The following is an 18601-nucleotide window of genomic DNA, read 5'->3' as shown; positions in this document are numbered from 1 at the left end:
AAAAAAAAACTTTAAAAATAGATATATACCATGTTCATGGATTGGAAGACTCACTATTATTACATTACCTCTCCCCAAAATGATGCATAGATTAAATGTAATACCCATTGAAATCACAGCAGACATTTTTAAAGAAATTGATAAGATGATTCTAAAGTAGATATGTCAATACAAAGAACCTAGAACAGTCAAACAATTTTGAAAAAGACAGAAAATTTAAAGTATTTTCACTACATATATCACAGTTTATTCTAAAGCAAAGTAATTGTGAATGACATGATATTGGCATAGACAAATAAATCAATGTAGCAGAACAAGTTCAGACATCATCCCAAATGGAAATCTTCTGAAGAAAAATTGCAGAAACAAACAAAGAACCATATGGTTGGTCACACTTTAAGAGAAAAAAATATTGAATAATACATCATCAAAAATTAAAACATGTGCTCACCACATAATGGAAGCAAAAAAGGAAGTGGATAGTCTAGCCACACACTGGGAGAAAATCTTTCAATACATCTATCTGACTAAAGACTTTACCCAGATATAAAGAGTTCCTACAACTCAAAAGAAAAAAGAAAAAGAAAATGGGTAAAGGACTTGAACAGATACTTCAGAAATGACCAACAAACACATGCAAAGTCCTCAAAATCAACAATAAGCAGGGAAATGCCAGTTAAAACTGCTGTTAGTTATTTTGTACAATTTCATACAATGACTCAAATTAAAAAGACTAATAACATCAACTGTCGGTGAGGATGTGGAAAAACTGATGCTTTTACATACTACTGTGCCAGTATAAAATGATGTACAACCACATGGCAAATGGTGTACGAGTTTCTGATAAAATGCTATCACCTAGCAATTCTATTCCTATGTATTAAATATCCATAGAAAGACTTGCATAAAAATGCTCAGAGCAGTTTTATTCATAACAACTACAAACTGGAAGCAACCCAACTGTCTAGCATGAGATGAATAGTCAAAGATTTCTTTGAAATTAAATATATATGATTTCTAAGAATTTAGTGAACTTAGATAAAAGGCTTAGGAAATTACTGAAGAACTTAAAAGCAAAATTCAAATTAAAAGAATACATGAGAAAAAATATAAAAGACGAAGAGGATTGATCCAAAAGATCCAAGACCCAATGAAATGAATATAAAAAATTGGAAAGAGGATACTATCAATGGAAAAATATAAGAAATTTAGAACTGGATTGAGATGAGTGTCTTCTATTTAATAGCTCTACAGAGTCTAAGTAACATAAAATATCAAATGACTCACATATGTTATATACTATAACTTGGGGAATTTGTATTTTGGATTTTCTTTCCTTAAAGAAAAAAATTAGCTAGGGGTATTTATTGCTATTATTGAATTATTAAATACTATTTAAAATATAACATTATTTTGGAATATTTTCTTTTAAATATAGGTGGCCACTAGTAAATATCATTCCTGATCAACTAATAATTTTATAAGAAAATAAATAATTATGTACTATAATGATTTACCTTTCTTTCTGGCTAAAATTATTCCCAGTAATAGAGAACAAAATGGCTTTCAAAGGGAAGACTTATTCTTATCACAACACAAATGTCCTGAGGTATAAAAATTTGATCTATACTTTCTGATGGAAAACAAGCAGCAAGAAAAAAAATAGAAAACCAGTTCTAACAGGCATGCATGTACACACACACACACACACAAACACACACACACACTGATATTTACTTGGTTCTTGGGAATAATTTTGATGTTATGAAGAAATTTTTAATCATTTCATTCTAAATTAAAAGGAATTGCTTATTACTAATGTTATACTATTAAATATTATTAAAGACATAAAATGTGTGTATGTAAATGAAATGCTTCTCAAATCTTCAAAGCAATAATGTGAGACCTTCTTTTGAATGTTCCAGACTAAATGTAGTAGTAAAAGCATGTGATTTGTAATTTCAGATTATAACCGGATTGGCATGATTTATAACTACTACTAAGTTCACTGCTACTTAGGATCACTATTTAGAGGCCATGCCCTTGCAATCTGAGGAGACATCAGTGTCATCCATCAAATAAGAATCAGAATACGTACCTTGTAAATTGAATGCAAATTTGAATATATATAAAATACCTCATAAAGACTTAAACATTATAGATGCTCAATTCAGAATCATTTTTAAAATCCTTCCCACTTCCCAGTTCCCCTACAATAAAATCCAGTGTCCTAAATACGTATGACCAGTCTCTTCACCATCAGAGACTTTTTCATCTTTCCACCTAATATCGTGGGTGTCCAGCAATATTCAAGCATTTACCGTTTCTTGAATGTTCTGTCCACTTCTACACTGCATATGCCTCTTTCTGCCTCTGTCGCTCTACTCTTCTATATCGATATGTTTCATCTTCTCAGTTACCTCCTACTCATTTTTATTTCTTCACTGACATATTCACTCATCACACAGTGACCGTACCTATTTGTAAGGCACTGCATCTGACTCTCAGCCTATGGTGATAAGGAGAATAAAGATTTGCCCTCACAGACTTACAACAGATGGGGGAGACACATGTACATGCATGTGCAGACACACACAAATCTATAACACAGGCAGGCAAGGAATGTAAACTCTATTGGTGATGAGAGCTACAATCAGAACAGAGCCACAGGCTCTAATGCAGTGTGGGTTTAACAGTGTGAGTAAGATAAGGCTATGAATGGGGCGAGATGCAATCGCTGCCAAGGAACATTTGATGTGCCGCCTGGTAGTACACACTGAGAAATTCAGATTTTATTTTAGGAAGACTTTGGAGGATTTGGAGCAGAATAGTATAATCCGATTGGCATTTTAAAAATATCCTGATGTTTGCTGAACAGAGAAAATTTTGCAGGATAGCAAAAAAGGAAAAAAGAAACCACGTGGTCAAGGTGAGAGAAGATAATGACTTTTATTAATGTCATAGAGGTGGAATCTGGGTTAAGGGCTTCTTAATGAAATACGAACAATTCAGTTTGACTTTCTGATTAGATTTAGATGTGAGAGATGGAGGTGCAAGGCTGACCTATTAGCATGCTGGTGATGGCACTGCCAGATTCTAAGATGGAATGTTAGTGAGGAAGACCTAGGAGAAAAATCAAGATTCCTTTATAACATGTGTTTCATTTGAGATTCCTGGTAGGCAATTTTTCAAGTGAACATATCACTTACTGGTATTTTGAAGGAAATATTCTACAGAGGATATTAATATATAAGTGGCATTTAAAGCCTGGAGCCAAGGATTATATAAAGTAGAGAAAGGGGTGGGAGACTGAACCCTGAACCCTAGCTAATTTTTTTTAACAAATATAAAGGGGAAGATCATATAAAGGAAACATGGACAGAGTGACCAATAAGTAGTGGTAAAACTAGGATAATAAGTTGTCCTGTACATGTGGTAAAGAATTTTTAATTATTTAGGGTAGAAGAAGCTAAACACACATTGGGTTAAAAGAGAAAAATAATGTTAATGTATTAGCCCAAGGGTTCACAGTTCAGGCTGTTAGGGGCTTTGGTTTTGTCATTCTCAGTGTGGCTCCCATTGCTGGGTCCATGTCTGTACTCTTGTTCCAATCAATCATCTCCCAACTGGAGGAAAAGAGAAAAGAGACAAAGGGAATTTACTCTTACTTCTTTTAAGGCCATGATGTGGAAGAGTCACACATCACTTCTGCACACATCCTAATTGCAAGTATCTCATTTCACATACCTGTCTAGCTGCTGCAGAGGTTGGAAGAGTAGTTTTTAAGGCTATGGTGATGTGACCAGCTAAAACTTTATTACTACAGAAAAAGGAAAGTACGGATAATGTAATGATTAGGTGTTTCTTCTACATAGCTATATTAAAGAGGGCAGTGATTGTCTATGTAGAATGTTGCTATGAGGTCAAGTAATTTCAGACAAAGGGATTAATTGTTGGATTTGTCAAAATAGGGCTTACTAGTGATATTGATTTAGTTGGTTTCAGTGGAGTAGTGGGATTATGGAAAGAAAAAAAAACTTAGAAGAATCAGCATGGCTAATGCAAAGATGAAGAAAAACCAGCAAAACTAAAAAAACAACAACAACAAAAAAAACAGGCAAATCTCAAAATTTTACAAACTCTATATCCTATAATCTAAACTTTATAGGATCAGAATTAAGTAGAGGAATGCCAACAGAAGTTTGTTCCCTCGATTGTAAATTCTAGCAACAAAAGGCAGCATAAAGATAGAAAAACTTAATAGCATCCATTTATTTACAAATATATCATGGATGATCAAATAACTTGAACGTATCCCAGCAAAGTTGAAAAGATTGTAAGCCAAACTGAAACAAGAGAAAAGACACTCAGAGAATCCTTAAATAACCTTGATGTAGTCATATCTCCAGTATTTAGTTGAACACAAAGATTCTCATAGAATTGTCTGCTTTTTTTATATCACTTCAGCTAATATTTTGATGGAAATTCAATGAACAGGAGAATCCTGTAAGGTAAAATGACAAGAAAGAACTTTCCTAAATAATTAATGGCTCTGATCGTTAGAGAACACCTAACTAACCTTGATTACTGACATGTATAGTTAGGTGAGAAATCAGACATCAAACAGAGCATGGAGGAATTCAGGAATTATTTATTTTTAATTTTTTAAAAAAGTGTTGGTTTTTTTTTTAAAGATTGTATTTATTTATTTGCGAGAGAGAAAGAGAGAGAGAGAAAATTTCAAGCAGACTCCTTACCGAGCAGAGAGTCCTCCATGGGACTTCATTCCTTGACCTTGAGGTCATGACCTGAACTGAAATCAAGAGTGGGCCTCTTAACTGATTGAACCACCCAGGCGTCCCCAGAAATAATAATAATAATAATAATAATAATAATAATAATAATAATAGTAATAATAATAATAATTTAAAAGCAAAGATTAAAAATGTGTTTGATTTTGCACCTTTGAGTATTTTTCCTTTAATTTTGAAAAGACATTGTTTTAATACATACTACTAAATACCTTTTGAAAGTATTATTATTTTTAATGTGAGAAAATCCTGTTTATTTTTTTGCAGTTTTATTGAGAAATAATTGACATATATCACTGTATAAGTTTAAGGCGTATAGCATGATGATTTGATTTATATATAATGTGAAATGATTACCACAATAGGGCAGCTAACAGCCCCCTTCTCAGAGATACAATAAAAAGAAAGAAAAAAGAGAAAGAAAATTTCTCCTTGTGATGGCAACTCTTGGGATTTATTCTCTTAACAACTTTCCTACATATCATGCAACAGTGTTAACTATAGTCATCATGTCGTACTTCTTCTTCAGTAGTACTTATCTTATAATTAGAAGTGTATATCTTTTTTATCTTAAATTTTCATACATTAGGACCATTTCATAGATAAGTCACCAGGTACTGAAAGTTTGAGAACTGATATTTTCATAAAATAAAAATTTTAAAAAGGGGTATGTTTTCCTTCAAAATCACTTCTTGCTTCATTACATCCCACTGCCTTCAAAAGACAAGTGTGATTCCCATTCTATTAAAATATAATTAGCAGTTACTGTAAAGTGTGAAATATGTAGAACATCACCATAATTATTCATTGGTAACAGACCAATCAAATTGAAATTAAAAAGAACAATTTCTTTTGTAATACGTCTTTCATTAATAAATGTTTTTCAATGAACATGGTGGAATGAGTCAATCTGAACTTCTTAAAAACTACTGTTTTTGAGAATACACTAATTGGTGTCAAAATAGAAAATATCCAGCTGGCTATTTGACATTTTTGACCAAAAATAAATGATTTCATTGAAAGCTTTTGGCTGATAAATTTTTACTGTAGAATAAAATAAATGATGTCAAATTAAGAATGAGATGCTTATAAATACCAAAACAGCAGAAACTAACCATGTAGGAAACATTTCATTTGCTCTAAAAACACTGTGTGTCCTGGTTTTTGCAATGTATCTATATTCACAAAATTTATCTTCTTCCTAATGGCAGCAGTTAATTCCTTCTAATAACAGTAATAGCCTGCTCAATTCTGTCTTCATCCAAAAAGAGTATTTTTATGTATATATGATGGAAAATGTTAAATAAGCTAACCTCTGCTCTCACCTGACCACTTGAAGTTATTTGTGAAAGCTATATATAAATATAGGTATTCCTGACAACTCTCAGCTTTCATGTGTCTGGATGAAAAGTCACAGGGCACTCGGAGTTTTAAGGTTGAGGCAAGTTCAATCAGAACATATTGGAGCAATCCTGAGTGTAAATGTGAAAAACAGCAGAGCATACACATTATAACATAGGTATATGTTATATAGGGATTCAAAGGGATTCCCTTCTCCCTCCTATTTTGAATGAACACATGTAAGCTATAAGTACTAATTTAGATTATAAGAAATAACTAATTGATACACACACACTTTTGGAAGAGAAAGCACATGTAAGAAGAAGAATTCTCTTTGAAGAGAATGAACACATGTAAGCTATAAGTACTAATTTAGATTATAATAAATAACTAATTGATACACACACACTTTTGGAAGAGAAAGAGGAAAGGTAAGACCTTTATTTTCAAGCCTGTCAGGAAATCCCCCTAACTAACCATACCATCTTACAATGTGTATATTCTAAATGCATTATTTTTAACTCTGTTGCATTATTCTCCAAAGTTATATATTTTTTTAAATTCCAAAAATGTTCAACTAACACTTGTGAATCATTAATAGTTTACAGAATCATCTTTTCACAAAATTTCTCAATGCTCAACTAATAGAAAAATACTATTACTATATCCTTTTTATGGTTAAGAGAAAATGTTCAAGTGGATTAAAGTGACCAGTTGCTAAGTGGCTGTTACCAAAACCTGGAATTAACAACATAATTTTCTTTTTCCTAATTGCATAGTAATGTTGAAAAATAAGTCTTCCTGTAGATTTTAAAAAATTATTCTAAAAATCATAGTTTATCATCTGTCTTAAAATGCCATAATTTTCTATGAATAGGGATTAGTTCTTTGAAAGGAAGACCACAATAAACCACATATTTTCTAAATATCAACATTATTGTGAAAATGGATTTTGAAAATCAGTGATGAAGAGAAATAAATAAAAACAGCTAAGGTATATTGTGGCAATGATTGATAGAGTTCAGTGTGCCTCAAAATATTGGCTTATAGCATGGAGGCAAATGTGTTTCTTAAAGCAGAATTTCCCAAATTTCTCAAATTAAAATAATTACCTGTGAGACTTATAAAAATGATATATTACAATTAAGATCTAGTGAATGAGAATATTCTAAAAAAAAAAGACTAGGAATCCATATTTTTAGTACATAAGCTAAGTGATTCCTACAATTATAGAAGTTTGGGAGAAACCAGCCTTAATATATTTCACAAACATCTAAAGCTAAAAAGGAATAAAGTTAATCATATTAGCTCTTTTTGTTCTAAATAAAGATATAATATTAAGTGTGGTTTGCTAAGTTTTCAGAAATGCCTATACTTGTCTAACCCATAATGTTACCAAGATTTAGAACATTACCATCATATATTACCAGAAGTTTTACCCGGCGTTTTCCTAATACCCTTTACAATCAACTCCTGGCCCACCTGCATGGCAGCAATGGCTATTCTTTTTTTCCACCATAGATAAGTTTGAAGTTTAACTCATCTTGTTGCAGGTACTAGTATTTTGTCATTTTTATGTAGTGTTCCATTCTATTATTTACTCATCTTCCTATTGATACGCATATAGAATGTTTTCCAGTTAGGGGCTATTTTGAATACAGCCACTATGAACATTCTTGTATGATGTTTTGTAGACACACGTTTTCCTTTTTCTTGGGCATATATTTAGGGTTAGAATGGCTGGGTCATAGTTTCAATTTTATAAGAAACTTCCAGACATTTTCCCAAATGGTTATAACATTTTACACTGCTGCCAATAATGTGACATCCAGTTACTCTGCGATCTTCCATCACTAAGTGTTTCAGACTTTTTATTCTGGTTTTGATTTGTATTTCCTTGAAGAATAACGATGATGAAAACATTTTCTTGTGCTCAGTGGTCATTCAGAACTCTTCTCTAGTGAACTAAGAGTGTGCCCACTTCTTTTCGGTTGTTTCCTTTTTGATAAACTCTGGCCTACTGCATGTTGAGGCACACATACTGAAGAAAAAATGTAATTATGAGTAATAGGTATTTATGAAGGAAAAATATAGATTATCTGTATTGTCTCCTTCTTCAAGCGTTCAATAAAGTTCCAAACACAGAGAGATAATCAGTATAATGGCAGCTTTTCTAAAAGAAGAAAGGTAAGGTCATAACTTGGCTAAGCAAGGCTTTCTGCCTGTGGCCTGGGATCCAAGTTGACTAAGACTATAATATTCCCCTTGCTCACCTTGGAAAGCTGAAGACTCAAACTAAAGTTAGAGGAAAGAAAGAAAGGAAAGAAAGACATTGTTAGCCATATGTAGATCCTGAAGCTGTAAAGAACAATAGTTAAAGAGGTCCCTCCAGCAATCAGTTTTTCAAATATTTTTCTGTAACCCTACTTCTGGGTCTCCAAATACATTTCTGAGAGTGTTTGACATAGTTCTAAGGTCATTGAATCTTACATATTAGTTTTTGAGTTTTTTTTTTCTCTGGGCTTCAGTTTTGACCATTCATATTGCTGTATCTTAAAGGTCACAACGACCTTTCCTTATGTCGTTTCTAAATTATGTTAATTTTATCCTAAGTTATAGACCGTATTTTCTACTTTCTTCATCTTTAGTATAATTTTTTTTATGCTGGATTGTGATTTTTCTATGACTGGTACGTAAGTTGGTTGTGAGTCAGCTCGATTGGGGGGGGGGGCTTTCGTCTATTGTAGCCAGTTTATCCCTTCTCTAAAGGCCTGACATTCCTGGGGTACTTACTGAATTACAGGTGGTCAACAAGATTTCTCCACAGGGGATGGTTGCACTTGGCATTATAAAATAAATTTTGACGTTTTATATTTTTCTATGACTTAATATAATTTAAATAATAAATTTTACTGAATGTTAATCTTAAAAAATGTGAATGGGTTCCATAAAGGGTTTGGGAGAAGACCCTCCTCAACTCAGTGCTTACACTGAAGTACGTCTACCTTTGTTCAGTTTCTTCCAAATAATCTACTCACAGCTCTGGTCTGAGTTTTCTCACCAAGACTAAAATTGAGTGCATGAGGCGGTGACTACATATCAACCTACTCACCTTCCACTTTCCACTTATCTCTACTCCTTTCCTCAGTTGCTCTGCAAAATCTCCCTTTTTCTTCTTTCATTGCCTCTCTTTCTCTCTTTTCAGTTATATAATTGGTGCTTATTTGTGCATTTTAAGGAAGAATTATTTAGGGAATGAGAGAAATAATGTGTTAGTGTGAACTTTCTTACTAAACTTTCCTAATTTGTTGGATTTTTTTTATTGATCAAATGTAGAAACTGAGATTGGAAGTTAATAAGCTCTGGAAGTGAGGTTTTGCCTCAGATATTTTCTAACTAGAAAAGAAAAATTGATTTAACTGCACCATACTATGAAATTGATCATTGTTTCTAGTATATACTAGGCTTTGTAATTTCTAATTAAAATTTAATAAACATTATTTAATTTAAATTTAACAAGTATCTTTCAATCAAATGTCATTAACATCCTTTATCAACTTTTTTTTCCATTTTGTTATTTATTTTATTGAAGTATAATTAACATAGTGTTCTATTAGTTTCGGGTGTACAATATAACGATTCACCCTACTCCATACATTTTTCAGTGTTCATCATGATAAGTGTACTCTTACTCCCCTTTATCTATTTCACCCTCCCATCCACCTCCCCTTTGGCAACCACCAGTTTGTTCTTTGTATTTATGTCTATTTTTTTGTTTGTCTTTTTTTGTTTGTTCATTTGCTTTGTTTTTTAAATTCCACATATGAGTGAAATCATATAGTACTTGTCTTTCTCTGTCTAACTTACTTCGCTTAACATTATACCTTCTAGGTCCATCCATGTTTTTGCAAATGACAAGATCTCATTCTTTTTATGGCTCAGTAATATTCCATTGTATATACCACATCTTCTTTAACCATTCATCTATTGATGGACACTTGGGTTTATTCAGGGCCTTCTAAAATACTCTGGATTTTTGTTAAAATTATTATAAAATTAAATCTAAGTTTAGTTTAGCAGTAGTTCATAGCTGTCATTCCACTTCAGAGGGAGATCTTTTATAACACTCTGAGTTCTTAAGTACATTTTTGCTGTACAGAAACTGCCAACTGTTACTCTCACAGTGTTCATAAAAGCATAATTATAAACAAATGTGAGCAAGAGTACATTTTCAATGTACTGAACACTTGTGTTTTTAATTCAAATCAACATCTGGTTTTATTCTTGTTTTACCACTGAAGAAGCGAAGGTTGATTGAGTAAAGAAAGATCAATTACTACATATGATATATAAGAATATATCCTTCTCATCTAGAGTGCCCAATTATAATACTACTTTCAATTTATATCTGTTAATACCACTACTCTTAAATTCATGGCTGTAATTTTATTTAAAATGTTCACTCTTCCAAAAATTTTATTAATAGCATTTCTCTACTTCCTATTATGCTAAATGTTTAGTAAATTAAACAGTAAATAGTGGGTGGTGAGATATTTTCTTATAATGTTTGTTTGCTATTTTAGCTATTATTTTCATTAAAACTGGCTGTTAAATCTCCTGCAGAGGTTTGCTTTACCAAAACATTTAAAAATTGTTTCATCTGACTTCTATATAAAATCATTTTTAGCTTAATATATACATGGATGGATAGATGCAGAAACCATTGGAGATACGTGTTTATACACAGGTTGGGACGTATACATACATTGTTATCTCTGAGAGGACTTAGACGCACCACAGTAGCAAGAAGCACATCAAGTCCTAAGGCTTTAGTTTCTAAATATTATTGGCCAATAAAGGGAACCAAAGTTTTTGGAGAAATAGTTGATTCTAGGACTGGGGTAAGAAAAATCCAAAACAATTCTGGGTAATTTTTATTCTCAAAGTGTAAGAAAAGCTGAAAAGGGAACAGAAGGATGAGAGCATGTCAGAGGGACACAGGAGCAAGCTGAAAGATCGCCCAAAGATCAATGCTGGAAAAATTTGAGCAAAACAATAAATACTTATAATATTGGGTTATAAATGAAAGAATAAAATAAATATCTAAGTTCATATTGATATAAGTAAATGATGAAATAAGTCAGAGGAGAAAAGACGTATTTACTGTACAGAACAATTTCAAATAATAAAAACAGAAGAAAAAAAATACAAATAGAAGATCATCATTAGACAACCACAGTTATAATTGTCGCATGCAAAACATCTATTGATGAATGCTAAAATTAGTGGATGAAACTAAAAGAAGAATCAGTATTTTTATAGCCCCAATGTGTCATTATTTAAAGATTTATTTATTTATTTATTTGAGAGAGAGGGAGAGAGTGCACGTGCACATATGCAAATGGAGGGCGAGGGCAGGGGGAGAGAGAATCCACAAGCAGATTCCCCACTGAGTGTGGCGCGCCACTCAGGGCTTATTCCAGGATCTTGAGATCATGACCTAAGCCTAAGTCAAGAGTTAGATGCTTAACAGACTGAGCCACCGACTCACCCCCAATGTGTCATTATTAATCATTGTGGTGGTTTTAACCTTTGTGGTGGAGTTTAATTCCTTTCCCTTTAAGTGTGGACTACACTTAGTGATGTTTTAAAAGAATAGAGTATGGAAAGCGAAAGATACTAATTTACAATAGAAAACCCTGGCAAACAATAACTTAATTGAATGATTGAGGCTAGCATTACCAGACACAACCCATGTTGATATTATGTATTTTCTAAAAAGATTTAATTAAAAGGACATTTCACCTCTCTTTTATTCTTCCCCCAAATCCAAAGACTAATCACAAGAAAATATTAGACAAACCTTAATTGGAGAAATTCCATAAAATATCTCACCAAAATTCTTCATAAGTGTAAAATTCAAGAAAGGAAGAAAGAAAGAAAGAAAGAAAGAAAGAAAGAAAGAAAGAAAGAAAGAAAGAGTCACAGATTGAGTAAACTTGATTACTAAATGCAATGCATGTCCTGGATTTTGCTTCTGGGGTGGAAAAATGCCATTAGTAGAAATAAAAATCCATATAAAGTCTAGAATTTGTTAGTATTATTATACCAATATGACATTCTTATTTTCTATTTTTTATATAGCTATTTAAAATGCTATTATTATGGGAAACAGGGTAAAGATTATATGAGAACTCTGCACTCTATAATTCTAAAATTATTTCAAAATAAAAAAGGTGAAATCCAAATGATCGATTAACAGGAAATGACAGAGTCATTAGTAATCAGGAAAATTTAATGAAATTCTCTAACACACACACCACAAACTGACATGAAACTGAAGAGGCTGGAAGTAATAAATATTGGCCACAGTACAGAATGAGAAGTTCTCTGAAACACTTCTGGTAGAAGTATAAATAAGTATGACTTCTTTGGAAAACTACTTGACTGTATGTAGTAAATCTCAGGATATGCATATCCATGACCTAACAATTCCACTCTGAGGTGAATGGATACTCTAGGGAAACTCATACACATGTACACCAAAATAAATGTCAAGAATATATATAGCATTGTTTTAGTATTAACCCAATTCCCAAAACAATTAAAATGCTCACTGGTAGTAGAATGGATAAATTGTTATAAAATCATACATCGAATTAACAAACATACAACAATTAAATTTACTGAATTCCAACCACATGTAAATATGTATGTATATCATAAAAACAATATTGAGTGTAAGATGCAGACACAAGTTAAAATACACAATCTGATTACATTCATAAAAAGGTCAAAAATACATATTATATTTAATCTTTTTAGGGTCATATAAATAAGTAGTGTCCTAAGTAGTGTCTGTTGGGCAAAAATACTTTAGACTGGGTGACTTAAACAACAAACATTTATTTCTCATGGTCCCAGAGGCTGGGGAGTCCATGATTAAGGTGCTGGTCAGACTCTGTCTGGTGAGTGCCTACTTCCTGCGTCATAGACTGTCTTCTCACTGTGTCCTTGAGGAAGGGGCAAGGGAGATCTTTGGTATCTTTTAGGAAAGGGCATTAATCCCATTCAAGAGGGTTCTTTCTTCATGACTTAATCATCTATCTAAAGCCCCACCCCGTAGTACTGTCACATTGCAGGATAGGATTTCAACATACAAATGCAGTGGGATGGGGGGAGACACGTAAACATTCAGTTTATAGCACTTAGTAAAATCATGAATAAAAACAAAGAAGAATTATCATCAAAGTCAGCATATGTGATTCTCGTAAGATCCTGTTGGGATACATACTAGGTGGTAAACATATAAAGTATGAAGGTACTTACCATAAAGTCTAGCATAGTAGTTACTCTTGAAGTTGGAGGGTGAGATCAAACAAAAACATACGAGGGACTTTTTGGCAGGTGGCAAGTTTCTTTCCAACCTACATGGTAGTAACATGGACATAGTTATTTGATACGCTGCATGATACAATTTCATGCACTGTTGTTATATATGTTATTTTTTCATATTTTTAAAGGAAAATGCATAGATACATTTAAGAAACCGAGAATCCAAGCTAAGTCTTCAAAATCTGTAATACTCCAAAAATAGCATTTATAAAATTTAAGAATAGAAGAAAATTTGGTTAAGCAAAAGTTAACAAAGTGCTTAGCAAAGGTGTCATTTGACTCTAAATTTGAAAATTAGGTATGGGATAAAGTCTCCACGAATGTGAAACACATTTCCTCTTATATTTTGCAATGTAAAATCTTAAATTTATGTGAAACTAGGAATAGCAGCTTGGCTCACTGTCCAGTCTAAATATTCAAAATTACTGCCAACCTGAGAGATTTGATATAATATATTCAGACTAAGCTGATACATGAAAAAAAGTGAACACCAATTACAGGGACACAATAAAATCATAGGGGAGGTAGAAGAAGTAACACAATATTACAAGTTTCACTTTTGCATCACTTCCAATAGTTTATTATTCAGGCAAATCATAATCCCAGAAAGATTATACCCTCTCTGTGGCTAACTTCAACAGTCCAAGTAAAATATTTTAGTCCTTCATGGACTAGATTATATAGCTAAAATGAGGGTTACTCACTAAATAGGTCTCTTTAAATCCCTGGGGAAACTTAACTCCTTCGCTTACCCATTGTGGAACTTTTATTATTATTTTCTATTTTTCTTTAAGTAATATCTGCTGCCATTCCCACTTGCCTGATTGTTCACTGACTATAGGATTTAAATAAACCCAGACCATGAGAAGTTATCCTGAGTCTTTCATTTGGTATTGTAGTAAGATTTTCTCACCATCTCTTTTGATACTATAGCTTGCATTTAATAGATTTTTTTCTTTTGGCTGAACTTTTCTGTCATTACCAATCTTTCTTCATAGTTTATACTTTTCCAATTATGGCAGAAATAAGTATAAGGACTTTCCAGTACTCATGCTTATACCTTGACAGCTCTTTCTGCACCATTTATGGTATCCAGAACAAAGAATGCATGGATCATAGATGTTCCTTTCTCCACTCCTGGATTTTTATCTTACTTTGATGGATTCACTCCAATTTATCTCTTCACTGGACATTTGTTTAATTTGAAGCTTGATCTATGAGGACATATAGCCACTCCAGTTGTACTTGGAAAAAACTCTCTTCTAACACCTGCCACTCAGTACTAGGACATTGCATGTTTCTCCTGCATTCTATAGTACAACTTTCAGGTACATGAGGAAATTATCTTTTCATAGATTCAGTCCATAGTTCCAGAATTCCAAGTGTGTGTGCAGATTACCTGAGGCCATTTTGTCAGTATCTCTCTTTGCCTTGGGTGATAGTAGTTCAGCTTGATTTCACACTGGTGGCCAAAAGACAAATTTGCATGAAGTAGATGTCCTAACAGTGTGTCTCTATTCTAGACATAAGTCTGGTCCAGACACAACCAGAAAGATGAGTGGAAATGACAGCCCATAGACATGTGGCTGATATTGAAAAGTATCAGAGATAGTGGCTTTTCTGAAAAATGTAGGAGAGATTTTTTTCTTATAGGCAAGTAAGTAAACATTTGCTATTTAAAAAACATTTAAAGTTTTTAAAATATTTCTAAAGATCTTTCCTGTATAAATTTTAAATTGCCTTATATTAAATATAAATTTTGAGTAATATTACTCTTTCTAGGCTGTTAATTGATAACTATTTTTTATCAAAAACCAAGTGAAATTTGTAATGTAAATAGAAGGGTAACATGTAGAGCACAAGATATGAAGATCTACATGAGAAAACATATTTTGATTGTTAGTTTTCAGTTACCATCAAATTCAATTTTGAATTTGAAAGCAAAATTTTGCACCAAAGAATAAGTACTGTGTTTTCATGACAATAACTTGTTTCTAGATATTCTATTTTGCCTTTTCCTCCCTCAAAAGAAAATGTTGTAAAATATTATGAGAGGGATAAATCAACAATCTTGCAATATGTTGTTGTCTGTGGCTTTTGAGGGAAATTAATAACATCTGTAATTGGAAAATTTTTTGAAACCAAATCTCCAATGAATGGCACCACAAGTGCTATTATTGACTCAGAAAATTACTGTCTAAATAAAAATGAAAATCCATGTTGCAGCCCATTATTATTTCTTTGCCTCAAGTTAATTTCCTCTATACCACCTTTCCCACTGATGACAGCCACTAGAGTTTTGACTTACCACAGCACATTACTGTTCAAATGCCGCAATAGCACAAAACATACCCATACTGGAAAAACCCTGAAGATAGCTTTGTTCTCATTCCAGGCTGAAAATACTTTTTTGGAATGATAAACAGATAGGACAGTTAACCTCAGTGGCATTCTGGCACTCATAAATGTAATATTTTAGTGTAAATATCTGTTATAATGTTTTTCCTATTTAGCACTTAAATCTTATTTTCATGTCCCATAAATATTATGAAAAGAACAACCTATCTGTAAGATAGTAATTATGTGAAAAACTAGCAATACTATTACAGAAGGAGTCATGTTGAAATCATGCCAAGTGCGCTGACAAATCAAATTTCTTGGCTATTAGGCCAAGAGTCAGTCTCTGGGCTCTTGCAAATTCATGAAGGAACATGGCATTTTCTCAGGTTTCTTGTCCTCTTCCTTGGTTTGTTGTTGGTACTCTAACTGCAGAAATCCACAGTTTTCAGATAAAGAACCTACAGCTTTCAGAAAGTAAGCAATATTATTAGTGGTAAACAATTGATGGAAAAGCAAGATTCCAGATCTGGCCAATCTGATCCAAGGTCTGTAATTTTTCCAATCACTTGTCTTTGCTCTTCTCCCCTATTCTCATCAAAATCCCACAGAGACATAATCTTCATTCCTTAAAGTTATGAAGACTGTATATGTGGCATCTTGGAAGATGCAATGCTGCAGTGAGAAGGTACAGTATGAAGAACAGGTGGAAGGTATTCAAATAGTTGGGCTAGAGGCAGTGGTCATTCGGAAAAGAGAAGTGTCATAAATATGACAAGAGAGGAAGAGGTGTAAGTTATATACATATAAATACATAGGATAGAGATCTCTTAATGTAAAATATGAAGAAGAGGAAGACTGCTTCACTTTTTATGACTTTTGAAGCCCTGATAAAAGTATGAGTTTGGGCAATTAGGTTTATCTTTTGGAAACTCAGAATTTGAAAACCAAGACTCAGCCAGTTTCTATTGAGAACTTGAAATGAAAAATATATAAAGAGTTCAGACATCCAGGAAGGAGCAGAGATTTAAGGACTGAGAGGAGTTCTGGTCCGTGAGAAATAGAAACTTGAATTCCTGGTGGCTTTTAAATTCCCGGTTGCACTCCCTAAGAGGCCTGGATGTATTTTGGCCTCGTTGTGGGTTTCTGTGAGACTGCAGTGTGTACCCATATAAAAACCACTTGCTTGAGCTGGTTCAAGTGAGTTTTCGGTGCTTTGTAGGAAAAAGGAAGGAAGGAAGGAAGGAAGGAAGGAAGGAAGGAAGGAAGGAAGGAAGGAAGGAAGGAGGGAAGGAAGGAAGGAAACAGAAACAAAACTCTCTGAGAAAGAACAGAAATTGTTGAAGAAGTTCTATATTAATGGTGATAGAAACAAAAAAGAGTTAGAGATAAAAAGAACAAGAAACTGGGGACAAGAGGGTGATATAGGCATGGATGCATAACTGCTTTCCAGAAATGTACTCAGATGAGCCGAACTGAATAATGAAATAGGAGATCATGTATCCATATGGCAGAAATCTTAAGGAAATTTGTCTATAGATCAAGTTCAACTTGAACCAAAGTGAAGGAAAGGCTGGTCCCTGATCTAAAAATACATTTATTTTACCCAGGATAGTTTTGCTTATAGTACAAGGATGTCTGTTTAACAGTCTTTAATTGTATATTTATTTTTTAAATTTTATTAACTAAATTAAGGTTAAAAAATAAAGCTACTGTTAAAAAATGAAAAATTTTATTAACTAATAATTATATAAAGCTATGCTAAATACTATGACAAATAGAGTGGGAATAAATAGCATTTTTAATAAAATACAAAATTGGCTTTGTATTGAGAAGAAAAAATAAATCGTGGTCAGGAGAAACATGAGAAATATTTTAGATGACAATGGCTTTAGGCCAGATTGATTTTGTTAGGAAGTGCTTTTAAACTTTCAAGGAATAAATAATCTCATTGTTATGTGCTAGTCTACAGAAAATAATCTATCAATCCACCTGTCTATTTATCCTATCTATCTAGTAATATATATATTTGTGTGTGTGCTGAATATAGTATCTACATATTTATGCCTTTACCTTCGTCAAATAAAAAGTTATTTGAAATGTAAATGATATATTGGCATAATTAGGTCAATCTTTTGGGTTAAAGCCTTCATCATTTAATCTAGCTGTAGACAAAAGCTCTTATTATTGCTCATTTTGACACAGGAGATAAGTAACCTGCAGATAAAGAACAGAATTTTTGTTTTATACCATTAACATTTTTAATGCTATCTTAACCTGAGTCATATTATTCCAACAATATATGACTCCTATGTCAGGTATCCCCTAGCCAAAACATTCTCATTTTGAAATTCTGACTTCACTGATATGTAGTTCTTTCTCAGAACGCTTAGGAACATCTACAGAAAGATTAGGCAGGAGGTCTAAGTAGGTATAAGAAAGGCAGACGGGGAGAAGAGAAGGAAAATAAATTATCATGTCCTATTTTATGCCAAGCACTGTGATGGTTAGTTTATCTTTTGTCCTCAGAACCCAATGCAGTAATTATTCTCATTGGACAGATGAGAAGATAGAATCAGAGATGGTTATTCTGACTTCACCCCACAAACGATTCTCCCATACACTACAGCCTGCTGGCACGCTATAAGTTTGTGACCTACGGCAAATTTTGTGAATTCTTTGTCTCTTAGTTGCTTCATCTTTAAAAAGGGGTTGGT

The sequence above is a fragment of the Ursus americanus genome, chromosome 17 (genome assembly GCF_024610735.1).
Source record: "Ursus americanus isolate L20-20 chromosome 17, mUrsAme1.1.p, whole genome shotgun sequence".
NCBI lineage: Eukaryota > Metazoa > Chordata > Mammalia > Carnivora > Ursidae > Ursus > Ursus americanus.
Note: the sequence above shows the minus strand (reverse complement) of the source record.